Raw genomic sequence first — 12,418 nt, 5'->3', positions numbered from 1 at the left:
AAAAGACAGGTAGAAGGATGGAAAGGGTTTAGCAGTACTGCAGATCTGCTGTTCACTTTACTTAACCAATTAATTGAGATTTCAGTGGGGTCATGGGGTATTTACCAGAGCTACAAGGTGAAAGAGAACACAAGCTTTCAAGATGATGTCCTGAAGGGTAGAGGTGTTTGGAGAAAGACTTTTTGCAGTCCTCAGACTGACACCAGACCATGCTGAGTGGCCACCAATGGTCACCAGGGCAAAGTGGACCCTGCACAGGCAGCCTGAATGTGAGAGCAGAGATGGAAACTACACCCTTTGTTCTACCACGCTCTGCCTGGGGAGGAGACTAAATACTACTCTGAAGAAACTGTTTATGAATCATTGATTAGCCACTGTCATCAGCTCTGACAAAATGGTTTTCCAAGTACCAACCCCTCATCATAGCCTATTAGACCAAATGGTTGAGAACAGAGAGAGCTGCAGTTCACAAAACCAGTCGGAGAACAATTGGGTGGAATTAAATCAGTGAAGTGCAGGAAGACAGGTCTGCTATCTGCAGGATGAAACAACTTAGAGGGACAGTTTTCATGCTAGAACCTGCATTTATTGCTCTGCAGGCTCTCATGAACAAAGCAGCAGAAATGATGGAACGTTATCAGACAATAGCTCCAAGAGTTTTCAGGCAATGCTGTGCCTGTCTGGACACAGCCCAACAAACCAGTCTGGGGGGCCAATCCGCCAAACAAAAAGGGCCGAACAACAAGGGCAAACATGCACTGGGAACAGGAAAACAAGCTTCAATAGATAGGGTGAAAGAAGTTTCTGGTTTTCAAAATTAAAATAAGATGTATTTTTAAAGGGTGTCAAGTTCCTTTGTTTGGGTTTTTTTTGCTAATGAAGTGATATACTGAATGTTGTACAGCAGTCAGTGCTGATTTAATTCAGAGTTTGTGTTTATTGTCTTCACTGAACACTTCTTTGTGTTCATTAAAGAAAAAAAATCAAAAATCAAAGGTTCTTTGCTTGTACTTCCAGACCCCAAACATGATGGACTTAGCAGTTCTACTGGTCTGTTAAGGAAGGTACTGGTTTCACCTGATAATTGCTCTGCAAATAGACCAGATTCTGTTAAATTAGAATCTTTGAGGAGCTGATCCCACAGTGAGCAAGTAGGCAGAAACAACATGGAAAAAAAGGAGATTTCTCAAAGCATATTTAGGAATTAAATGAAGTGCTCTCCTAGTCAAATACTTATGCTAAACTTAAAGCCATCTGAAATTGATTATTGTTAATTAATTACTTGTACACACAGTGTAAAGAAAGCACAGCCTACCTTCCAAAAAATGTATTTTCACAGATTTTCATCAAAAGCTGTATCAGATCTCCATTTTCCTAACTTTTAAGAAGAGATCTTAAGATTCAAAATGACCTCCTACATCAATAACATGACTTTCAAAAATATTAGCTTGTTTCCCCTCTCTGAAATTGAGTATTTATCAACATTATTCTAAACAAAGTTACTTTTCAACCTCTCTGAACTAGACAAGAGCACATTCCCAGTCTCTTACATGTTGTGCTGGAATTAGCTCAACGTTTTCAGTGAAAAAGTGACTAGCTCATTAAGAAAGCACCACATACAAAGGAACATACAAAGAATTTTCTATGTCCCAAATAATAAAGCCACAAAACACTTCATAAACTTATTTGAGGAGCTGCCCTGCTAGGAGGATGCTGGTCCAGCTGTCTGTAGGAGCAGCTCAGTGCAACAAGCAGGTCCCAGGAGTTCTGCCAGGGCAGAGCAGGTGCACACCAGGTGCTGCACATTGACAGTGACCACAGCAGTGATTTACCTCGGCACTTCACTGAGGGACTGCAGCCAGCACATCCCTGCCAGGAATGGCTGAACAAACTCTTCTGCAGGGTACCCAACACACCCCAAAGTCAAATCCAGCCTGCCAGAACCCAGCCCAAGGACAGCTCTCCAAGCAAACCAGTGACCCTGTCCTGCTCCCTTCAAGAATGAGAAGCACGTTGTGAACTCGGTGATCAGTTCCTGCTGAGCCTCTTCCTTCCAGCATCCCTTCTTCCCAGGGTTTGGGCCTCCAGGATCAAAGTGGCTCCTTCCAGGGTCACACCAACAAACTCCAAGTGCATGCACTGCATATTGCACTCAGATGGTGACAGTCTTTTCCTGAGCTGGGCTCAACATTGCACAAAATGCAAAGCTGCTATGAATTAACTTTCTGTCCCCTCTCTGGAAATACTGATATTTCGTCACCGGTTGATATAAAGATCACTGTCTGAAGTCTGGTAAATAACATTGTGTTCCTCCAGCTTTTTATTCCTAGTAAATACATAATTCAGAAACCAGATATAGTTTGTGAAACTTGAAGGGCAGGCTGTAATAAAAAGAAAAATCTGAAGTAAATCCTTCATTCAGTAAAATCAACTCCCAAAAAACCATTCAAAATAAACATGGTGTAGTTACAGATACTTATTTAATTTCCTCTCATTAAATGATAACCAGTGAATAAAGTATTACATAGTATTATATAATTAATATGTAAGTGCTATATATAAAACTATCAGTATTTGTTCCAGGATTCACCTTCATTTTTCAAATTACAGAAAAGGCAAATTCTTGGTAAAAACATCATCATCTCAAATCTTGGCTGAGAAAGAATACATTTATGAATATAAAAATGAAGGAAACAAACAAAGCCAATCAAAATAGTTACGTCTGAAGTGAAAGACATTCTAAGGCCAAAGACAAAGTTATTTCTGCACTGCCCCTGCATCCAGCTGGATCACACAGTTCTAGGCAGCATCTGCTTATGAAGGCCTAAAAATGAAAAAAGCCATGTCCCTTTCTCATTGATCACAGAAGGATTTGTGTAACAGCCACCCACCACCCTGGGTCACACTAATTTGGTGGCATGAAATGCCTATGGCTTGAAATGTAATTTTTTTCTGTTTAAGACTTTGTCTTATAAGCCAATAAAGCTTAAATAAATTCCCATGATTTTCATTAGTAAGTAGAAAAAAAATGAACTTAGCAAAAAATTGTTTTCTTAATTAGGGGGATTTGCATCCCTTCACAATTGATCTTTTTGAAAGAATTGCTGTCATATTTCCTAAACAGCTAACTATTAAACTAAGTTTCCTGTTGGATGATCCACAACATAATAACAGATGTCTAAAAGGTCTATTAAGCTCAGGCAGTTTTCCAATTTGTTCAGTTATTATCTCCTCTGAAAACATACTCAAGATATACCTACGAAAATTTAAATACAGTGTTTAGCATTTATTGATTTTAATCCCCATCCATCACTGCACCATTTGAGTGAACAGAATTACATATATCCATCACCTAAGGTAGAAAACTTATAGGTTAAGGAGGTATTATACTTTACATTATCTGTAGTACTTCTAACATGAAAAGATTCTCCTTTTGGGGCAAAAGAAGGGAAGAGCAGTTGGGCTACACAAAGGAAACTCCTATGACACTGAAGAGGCAGCTTATATCAGTTAAAAAGTCTTGAGGCTTTTTAGAACATGATATTAAAAAACGCTTCTTTAAGTACATATGTTTGCTCTGGAACCACTGAATAGTAACCAAGTTTACACAAACCCAAGCTTTGGGGCTTCAATCAGAAGCTCTGGCTGCTCCTGTGTGCTTCAAGCTTAACATCTCACCCTTGCCATGCCACAGCTCTGCTGGAAGCCTGGCCCTGCCAGGAGACACAATCAGCAGCCACACCAGGAGCCAATTCATGACTCTCTCCACACTTCTCCAGTGAGAAAAAAATAATACCATGGACTGGGCCGTGACAGCTGAGGAACTCCATATATACCCTGTCACCCCTGCCCAGGGACAGCAAACTCCAGCAGAGAGAGGGCAGGCAGCTGGGGTCACAGACATCTCAAAATAGCTGCAACTTAGACTGCACAATTTCAAAGCACATCCTTCCTCATGGTGGTTTTGGCAAAAAAGCCCCAGCAAGGCAAAACCCAGCACAAGGGAAATGCCCAACTTTTCAGAAGGATGATGGTGTACCTATGACTGATGACACTGAAATCAGCAGCTCAAAATTAGCAAGATAATACTATTAGTTGTAAAAACTGTAAGGTTGTGTACATGCTATTTTCAGGCTTTTCTCTAAATTTGCTTTCCTATCCTAAAGCTTTGAAAAATGAAGCTGAATTTTACCTCAGCTGTAAGAAAGCCCAAGTACTCATCAGAGCTGGAGCTGAAACTGTCTAGTTTACATCAGCCAAGCTCACTGATAAAAATCCCTCAGCATTAGCCTTGCATTATTGTTCTGTAATACAGGAAACACACTGTGCTCTGTATTAGATGTCCCAGACCATTCCCTACAGCAGTCATCTATGCATTTCCCTGGAGAAGAAATGAAATATTATTTCTTACAGCATTTTTCATTTTCATTGCCCAGTCTAGTTTTACAGGACCCAAAAGAGGGGTATTTCCACCACAATTCCTCTTGGGAAACTATTCTATTCAAATAATCTATTGCTGTCGGGTTTGTTTCCTGGTATACAGCCAAAGTGATCTTTTCCCCTCCTTAGTTTCACTCCATTACTCTTACTCCAACAAATCACTGGCATGTGAAAGTGTATTAAATGAAGACATTTTTTCCTTAAATGCTTCAGTTACACACAATCAAGAGTTCACCAAATCGAAAATACTAATCTTAACTTTTTTCTTTGCACTTGGAACAGGATTTTGTATAAGCCAACAGAAAGTTAATTTCAATTGTAACAAAAAAAAATAATCTTTCTCTAGCAGATTCACAGCTAGTCTGGGGTGGTTTGGGTTATTTTGGCTTTCTTTAAAAATCTGTAAGATTTGTGAAAAGCACTGGCCTACACTCTCTGGAGACAGGCACTTTCATTTGCTGCAAAGGAGCTGTACAGGGCAGCAGAATGTTCTCCTCATTAACTTCTGCAGACTGGCATCACCTGCAAAGCTCACATGGCATTGGTACAACTGCTTTCAGCAGGCAAAAGCTCATACTCACAGATGCTGCCAGGAGGAGGTTGATCAGCCATTTGTTGCCCTGTTACCTCTCACGGCAAAGCAGTGGTCACATTTGTGCACACAGCTGCATCTTGGAGATCCTGAGTGTCACAGCTCATTCCAGGCCTCCTCTGTGCCCGAGTGTCAGACTGTGCAAAAAACAACTGATGCTTTAAAGCTAGGAAACTGAGAAAAAAGGCCTAAAACTCAATTCTGCCAGAGGACCAAACTGCATTTGATGTTAATTTGCCACAACAGTCTTGAACTAATCCACAACAGCTGATTAGACACATCCTAGGAAAGACAGGCAGATCAAGAGGTAGAGCAGCATATACACTTGCTTTGGTGAATATGAAGCAGTAATCTCTAAAAGCCATCAATACAGCAAAACTTGACATCTCAGGATTGGACTGCAGCTAAACTGGTTTAGACCCACAGAGATAAAGAAAATCCTAAAAGTTCATAGGAACTTCTCGAGTTGGAAGGATGATTGAGTCCAGCTCACAAACTAGTCCAACAGAAACTGGCATCTGAATTTCAAAGACAAGTAGACAACTTCTATCATTCTATTGTTCAAAAAACAACCAGGTACTGTTTTTCTTATACCTCAGGATTTAAGAACCATTCTGATATAATCTGTTTAAGATCACTTTTTCCACTACAAAAACAATCCAAAGCTTGGCAGTCTCCTGTAAGTTTCCCCACTTACACAGTCTTAGTTGCTCAAGACAGAAGAAAATTTCCCAAGTAAGTAGCAAGGCAAAGAGGCTGGCACAGGCCTGTCGGGGTGGCCTGGCTGTGGAGCAAATAGATTTGGTTTCATCTTGGGTGCTGTCAAACAAGGCAGAGCAGAAGCAGATCTGAGTCTGCTGCTTTTTGCCTCCATCCGCAGGAGACACAACCCCGCTGTGAATCATCCCCACGAGGCCACCTCGCACACATGGAGCGGTGCCACCGCAGAAAAGCGCTCTCCCGGAGCAGAGAAACAAACAGCGGGGAAAAAGGCAATTTACTATCAGCAAATCAAGAAGTCAGCCAACATCAAGCACTGAGCCCTTCTTTACAAGTGACTCTGGAAACCTCTGAAGGCTCAGACACTGTAATTTATTAGTAACCCAGACTAACACTTGATGATGTTACTGCCATATATCTTTCCCCTCAGCACTCAGTGAGCAGTCTCACGCTTGTTGGAGGGGATGGCACATTTCCAAACACAACTGCCATTTAATCATTAAAAATGATGCCTGGCCTGTAAAACAATATTCAAAACCACTGACTACAGAATAAAGGTGGATTTTGCTTGATGATCTTATTAATATAACTAATCATAGCAATTAACTCTGGATATAGTTTGCCACACACAAATTTTGAGCAGGTCAGTGAATATGGAAGCTTTTCTTTTTCACTTCTGCTTATATAATGCTTTCTGCCTTCTCTCTTCCCTCCCTCTTTTTTTTTTTTTCAGAAGGGAAAACCCATGCTTTAGGAGAACCTTACTAAAAAGGCTTTTTTTTTTTTTTTTCCATAAGCAAGGCAGGAACTTGCCTAATCACAAGCCTCTCATGAGATGCAACAGTATTAATTCAAGTCTTTCAGATTTATTTACTGTATTTTTTCCCCTGGATCAACCACCTGCCCAGTGGATTTTGCAAAGCCTGCATAAAATGTATTTATGCAAACTTCTTCAGTATAAGAAGTTCTTACAAGCTTTATCACCATCACAACCCAAATATCATTCTGCTGCCATTTTTAATTTAAATTAGCTTGCTATATGCACATAAATAAACAACAACAAAAAAAATCTACCTTGACATATTCTGCAGAGATCAGAAAAACGCACTGAAAATAGATTTCATACATTTTATTCCTCTGAAACCACCATATGCCAAGTGCAGTGCCAGACCCAAGAGTGAGATCACACCCACTTGGACAGTGAGTACAGCAGTGCATTACATTAACCTGCAATCACACAAATCAGCCAGAGATTTCAGACAACTTCATCTTCAGAATAACATTTTTACAACTCAAATAATATGACTTTAAATAATTTCATAGACTTTATGCAGAACTTCCCAAATGCATGGAAAAAACACCTAAAAAGAGGTATAAATCCAGATGTACACAAATAATTGCTTCAATTAACTTTGCACATAGCACAGACATGTTAGTTAAAATGACTGTTTTGTCCTGTTACAAGAACAGTTACTCAGCTTGATATGTAAATATCAGTATGCCCACTGGTACATCTGACACTTACAAAAAGGAGCTAAAATTAAATATTTTCATAATATATTGCTCCATCCATGAAACTGAAGAAACTATATTAACCACTCATTATATAAATTTGTTACAAAACATTCTGGTTTTATCTGCAAGAGTTTTGATTACAAACAAGTAACTCTCAAATTAATCTCAGTTACCAAGGAATCTATCTGTTTTAAAATTTAAGAAAAATTGCTCCTAAAGAGTGATAGTTTTGTTGCTGAGGTAATGTCTACAGATTAAGTAATTCAGAGACCTATTGTCTTCTATGAAGACAGTAAACATGTGTCTCTTCTAAAGAATTTAGAGAAATTATTAGCTAATCTGAATCACTAGATTAATTTATTAAGCATTTGAAACAACAAATAACTTGTGTTCAGATTTTACTTTTACTTAACCCATTGATTTTAAACTCTGTGTACTGAAATCATCTGTCCTTCATAGGCTACAAGCCATGCTAATGGAGAAAGCAGATTCATCAATGAGAAACCAAATATGTATAAAGAAAGCCAGGAAAATGAAAGCTTTTGTGAACTTTTCCAAAGAAAAAGTCAGCATGGAACAGAGCTAGAAAGTAGGACACCAGAGGAGAAAGTTACACCAGCTACTCCCCAGGCCAGAGTTCTGCACCTACACCTCATTTCAGTTGTTCAGGAAGCAACCATTGATGCAACCACCCCAAACCCTTTTAGAGACACCCAAGTCTAATTTAATTGCTGAACATTCAGCACACAAGAAAACAAGGCATTTGAAAGAAATCAAGTCATCACACACCCCCCCCCATTTCCTTCATCTCTATTCGCAGCCCTGCTCATGAATCGATTTTGCAAAAGACTTGACCAACTGGTAAGTGAGCTCTTGGGAGGGGACGAACATTAAAGGAACAACCAGGAAGGAGGCCAAGAGAAAGCTTGGCTCCCAAGTTTCACCCAGTGATCCCTTCCACTGCACAACAATAAGAGGTTCCCACCCCATGAACTTTGGAAGTTTCCCAACTGCTGGAGACATTTACTCCACCAGCAGCAGCACTGCCTATGCCAAGAGCTACTCTGTTGCATATTCCCTGGCACACAATTGTTTTTTCTTTCTGTAATGCACACAGGTAAATTACACATCAAATGATACCTCACCTTTGAACTACTTAAGAATTCAAGTCACAATATAGTGCAAGGAGCAAATGTCACACGACCCGCCTGCAGCGGATGAGTTGATGCAGACTGTTAAAATTAAAAGTAGTTCATATAATAGTTTTCACCAAAAAATGAAGTGATAAATGGCTTCTGGGAGATGCAAAGCAGTATCAAGGATAAGTAATCTAATTCAGGGAATTTGGATATGTGAGCTCTCTGGATTATTCCATGCCAATGACTTTCTGAATCAGCTGAAAGACTATCTGACTTTCCACTACATTTCCCAAATGCTATATGCAAACACTCATCACAACAACGTTGACAGATACATGCATGGTTGCAAAGTGATTCCTTGTACAGAACATAAAAAAACCTTGTAGCTGATAAAGAATAATTTTAAACCAGGCTACCAAAAAACACATTGGAAAGCTATTAAATTTGGATAAAATGGAACCAACAGAGTTGAAGTTTATAGCCGAGAGGTTTTAGGTTAAGCTCTTTCCAATACTGAACTTACACTCCTGCCAAAATTCCACCACACAAGTTGAATAGCTAAAGCATTACCAAAACCCCACTTTTATGGAAAACACACACTGTAACACACCTCTTAAGAAACCCACTGAACTAAGGGAAGTGACCCTCTCTCTCAGTTAAGAACTACAACATCTAAATTCCCACCACTCAAACACCTCCACTTCCCACAGAGCTGCAACAGATCCCCACTAAGTACCGAGCACAAACTGAATGAGAGATTTCCTACTTCCATTTGAAGGGATAATTCCAGTAAGAAGCCTTTTGATATGAGTGGGACAAGAAGCAACAGAATGTCACAGGAACATAAACTGGACATTTTCTCAAGAAATCTAAAGAAGGGAAGTCTCTTGTGAAGAGAGACTTGCGTTATTTTGTAGAGGGGAAAGGGAATCGTGGAATGGCTTGGGTTTGAAGGAAACTTGGCAATCATTTCATTCCAAGCCCCCTGCCATGGGCAGGGACACCTTCCACTATCCCAGGATGCTCCAAGCACCATCCAACCTGGCCTTGGACACTTCCAGGCATGGGGCAGCCACAGCTTCTCTGGGAACCCTGTGCCAGTGCCAAGAGCCAATTTACAAGAGGCTATTGGAGACCACAGGCATTAGTCAAGCACTGAAGCAAGTGCTTGACTAATTCATCCTAAAAATCTATTTCATCCTAAAAATGCAGGGCCCAGGACACACACGCCAAAATGCACAGTCTTCATGCTTTGATTGGGAGCACAGTTTTTTGAAGATCCCAGAATTTTATGACTACAAGTATCAGGTTGCTGCTTCTGGGAAGTGTAACAATCTCACTCAAGACTTCCTTTAGTCTCAAACAGGTTTTGCTAAATACACAGGAAGCAGACTGCTCTTGACAAGGAGACAGAAATGCCCATAAGGAGCATATGAACCTGTCACAAAAACTGAGAAAAAACACCACCAAAAATATCCACTTGTCATCAACAGGAAAATATAACAAAAAAGAAAAAAAGCAGGCTGAGGTAGTTTTGTAAGGCAAGACACACAGAAGCCTATGCCTGGGTATACCACAGCGCCTGGAAACATTCAACAGGACAAATTCCTAATTACCACCACTTATAAAAGGGCATGAGAGGCAAAGAGAAAAAAAGTGAACAGATGTGAAGAGATTGTATATGCAAGGCTGGAAAAACAACCAATGCAGACAGAAAACCTGGGAAGAATGAATGAAGAGAGACGTTAGTGAGATTTAAGTGCTAGTCAACTGTTTCTTACTGCTATCCTCACCTATTTCTTCTCCACTCTAACTTATGTTGATAATGACAATTGGTTTCATTCTCTCTCCTGTATATTTATGTTTAGGTGCTTTCAAATGCATAAAAATCAACAGAGAAACAAAACCCATAGGAAAAAAAAAGAAAAAAAAGTAGTTTTATGTGATTTCAACTCAAAATGCAAAACTGTAAAAAGCATGCACTGAAATCAGTGACTAGGGCCAGAAAGAAAACTTGGTGGCCTTTCAAATTCATTTTATATTTGTCTATAGCATAAGTAAGTTTTTAATAGCAACAAGTAGCTTGCGCCGCCTATGCAAGTACAGAATGTAATTCTTTATTTTCACTGACAGTTTAAAAGCAGGCTGCAAAGTACCAAAGTTAAAAGTTTGGCAGAAAGCTGTTTCAAGGGAATATAACACCAAGGATATTTCTGGATATTTCAAATCTCAGATTTCCAGAAGAGAGTTAAACGCAGTTTCTGCTGATGTACCAAAGCCCGGCAAGTCTGCAGCTTTATATACAAAAGGCATATTATGTAAAAATTACTTTCCCTTTCCTGAGTAAATATCCCCTTACAGAGCGAGGGGGAAATACCATGCAATAGGCACACACTGGAAATCCTTCACAAACATTTATGGTTGTCCTGGCCACACATCCCAGAAGGCCCAGATAGAGACGCCAGGTAAAATACTTTCAGAAGGGACAACAACTGCTAAGTGCCCCTCTAAAAAGAGGCATTTATGTCCAGAAATAATAAAACTTTTAGTGAAAAAAAAACAGAAAAGGATACTTTTTTTTTTTTTTAACCTTTTTTTCTCATGGTTAAAACAAAATGCCTTGGCAGTCATACAAATGATTTTGCTCAAAACCACTGTGGTAAAAATTCCTGTAACCATATGGGATATCTATCAAAATAATGCTTTCTACAGAAACAGTAAGAAGAAGGACCCTGCTTGACTCTGTCACAGATTGTTCTTCCTGCCAGGAGGTTCAAGACAATCCATTTTGTTCAAATACTATTTTTATGACCTTTAACACCCCTTTAGAAAAGAAATGAAGATTACAGTCACAAAGCAAAGATACGTTTTTAAACAAATTTCTGATTTCAGTATCCTACAGCTAAAAATACACCGACAGCTCGTCGATATCGCTCATGCTGTTTCCTTTGTTTTGCCGTTTTCCTTTCTTTATAGTCTTTCTCACCTACTTCTGCCCTCGAACAGCCTCAGTGTGATGCAAATTTCCCCGGACTCCCGGGAATTTCAGCAGACGACATCATCAGGTGAAACCCAGCCTGAGTCAACTCCACTTCCTGAGCACGTCTAAGATGGTGCGCGCAGCCGGTGAACCGAGGGGAGCTCTCCTCACACACCATTCACTCCCTGCTACAAACTTTGCCGCAGCCCAAAGACGCCAAACAACCCCCGACCAACCCACCCCCCCTCCCCGCCCTTCTGATTTCTTACACGACGCGAACTTCCCAAAACAAACTGCACTTGGGGGGGGTAATGAGGGCACGGGCGGCGATCACGGCGCTGTTCCGCGGGGCTCTCCGCGGCCGAGCGGCGGGCAGCGCTCACCCAGGGCCTGCAGGAGCCCGGGGGGGGATCCCCGGATCCCGGGATCGCTGGATCCCCGCACCGCGCAAAGCCGACACCGCCCGCCCCGGCGCAAGGCGAACGCGGCCCGGCCCTCCCGCAGCTCCTCCCGGCACTGCCCCGGGCCCGAGGGCACAACAAAGGCTTTTCCCCCCGCACCCCCGGCCCGGCACGTACCGGATCGCGGCGCTGGCGGGGCGGCGCGGCGGGGCTCATTCCGCCGGGGCGGGGACGCTGTGACGGTCACCGGCGCCCGGCGGGAGGCAAAGGCGGCGAGCCCGGGCGGCGGCGGAGCCGCATCGCTGCCCGCGCCGAGTCCCGCTGCTCCCGGCCGTGCCCGCCCCGCGCTCGGCACCTCCCGGCTCCGCACGGCCCCGCTCCCGCTCCCGCCGCACTTCCGGGAGGGAGCGGTCACGCGGCCGCGGGACGCGCCGCTTCCATCCGGGAACGCGCGGGGCGGGGCGGGAGCGCTGCGGGCCGGGCTGGGCCGGGCCGGGGCGGGGGCTGAGGGCGCTCCCGGGCTGCCGGGGGGCACAGGGGCACACAGAGCCATCCCAGAGCACATGGAGCAACATTGCGTCCAGATGGTCCTGGGATAGCTCCGCTGAGGGAGACTCCGCGCCCTCTCTGG

General features: G+C 42.2%; 1 protein-coding gene across 2 annotated transcripts in view; it reads right to left on the bottom strand.

Moving 5' to 3' along the window:
• Nucleotides 1-12,149, bottom strand: part of SPOPL (speckle type BTB/POZ protein like) — a 33,324-nt gene extending 21,175 nt beyond the window's left edge. The window contains exon 1 of one of the 2 annotated variants that reach the window (XR_001522854.3): nucleotides 11,965-12,149. The gene's annotated coding sequence lies outside the window, so the exon portion shown is untranslated. The remainder of the gene's footprint in view (nucleotides 1-11,964) is intronic. The other variant, XM_015634994.3, reaches the window with a different exon arrangement.
• Nucleotides 12,150-12,418: the final 269 nt, after the last annotated feature.

This window comes from Parus major, chromosome 7 (assembly GCF_001522545.3).
Source record: "Parus major isolate Abel chromosome 7, Parus_major1.1, whole genome shotgun sequence".
In the NCBI taxonomy this organism is placed as follows: Eukaryota; Metazoa; Chordata; class Aves; order Passeriformes; family Paridae; genus Parus; species Parus major.
This window is presented reverse-complemented; position numbering and strand designations above follow the sequence as displayed.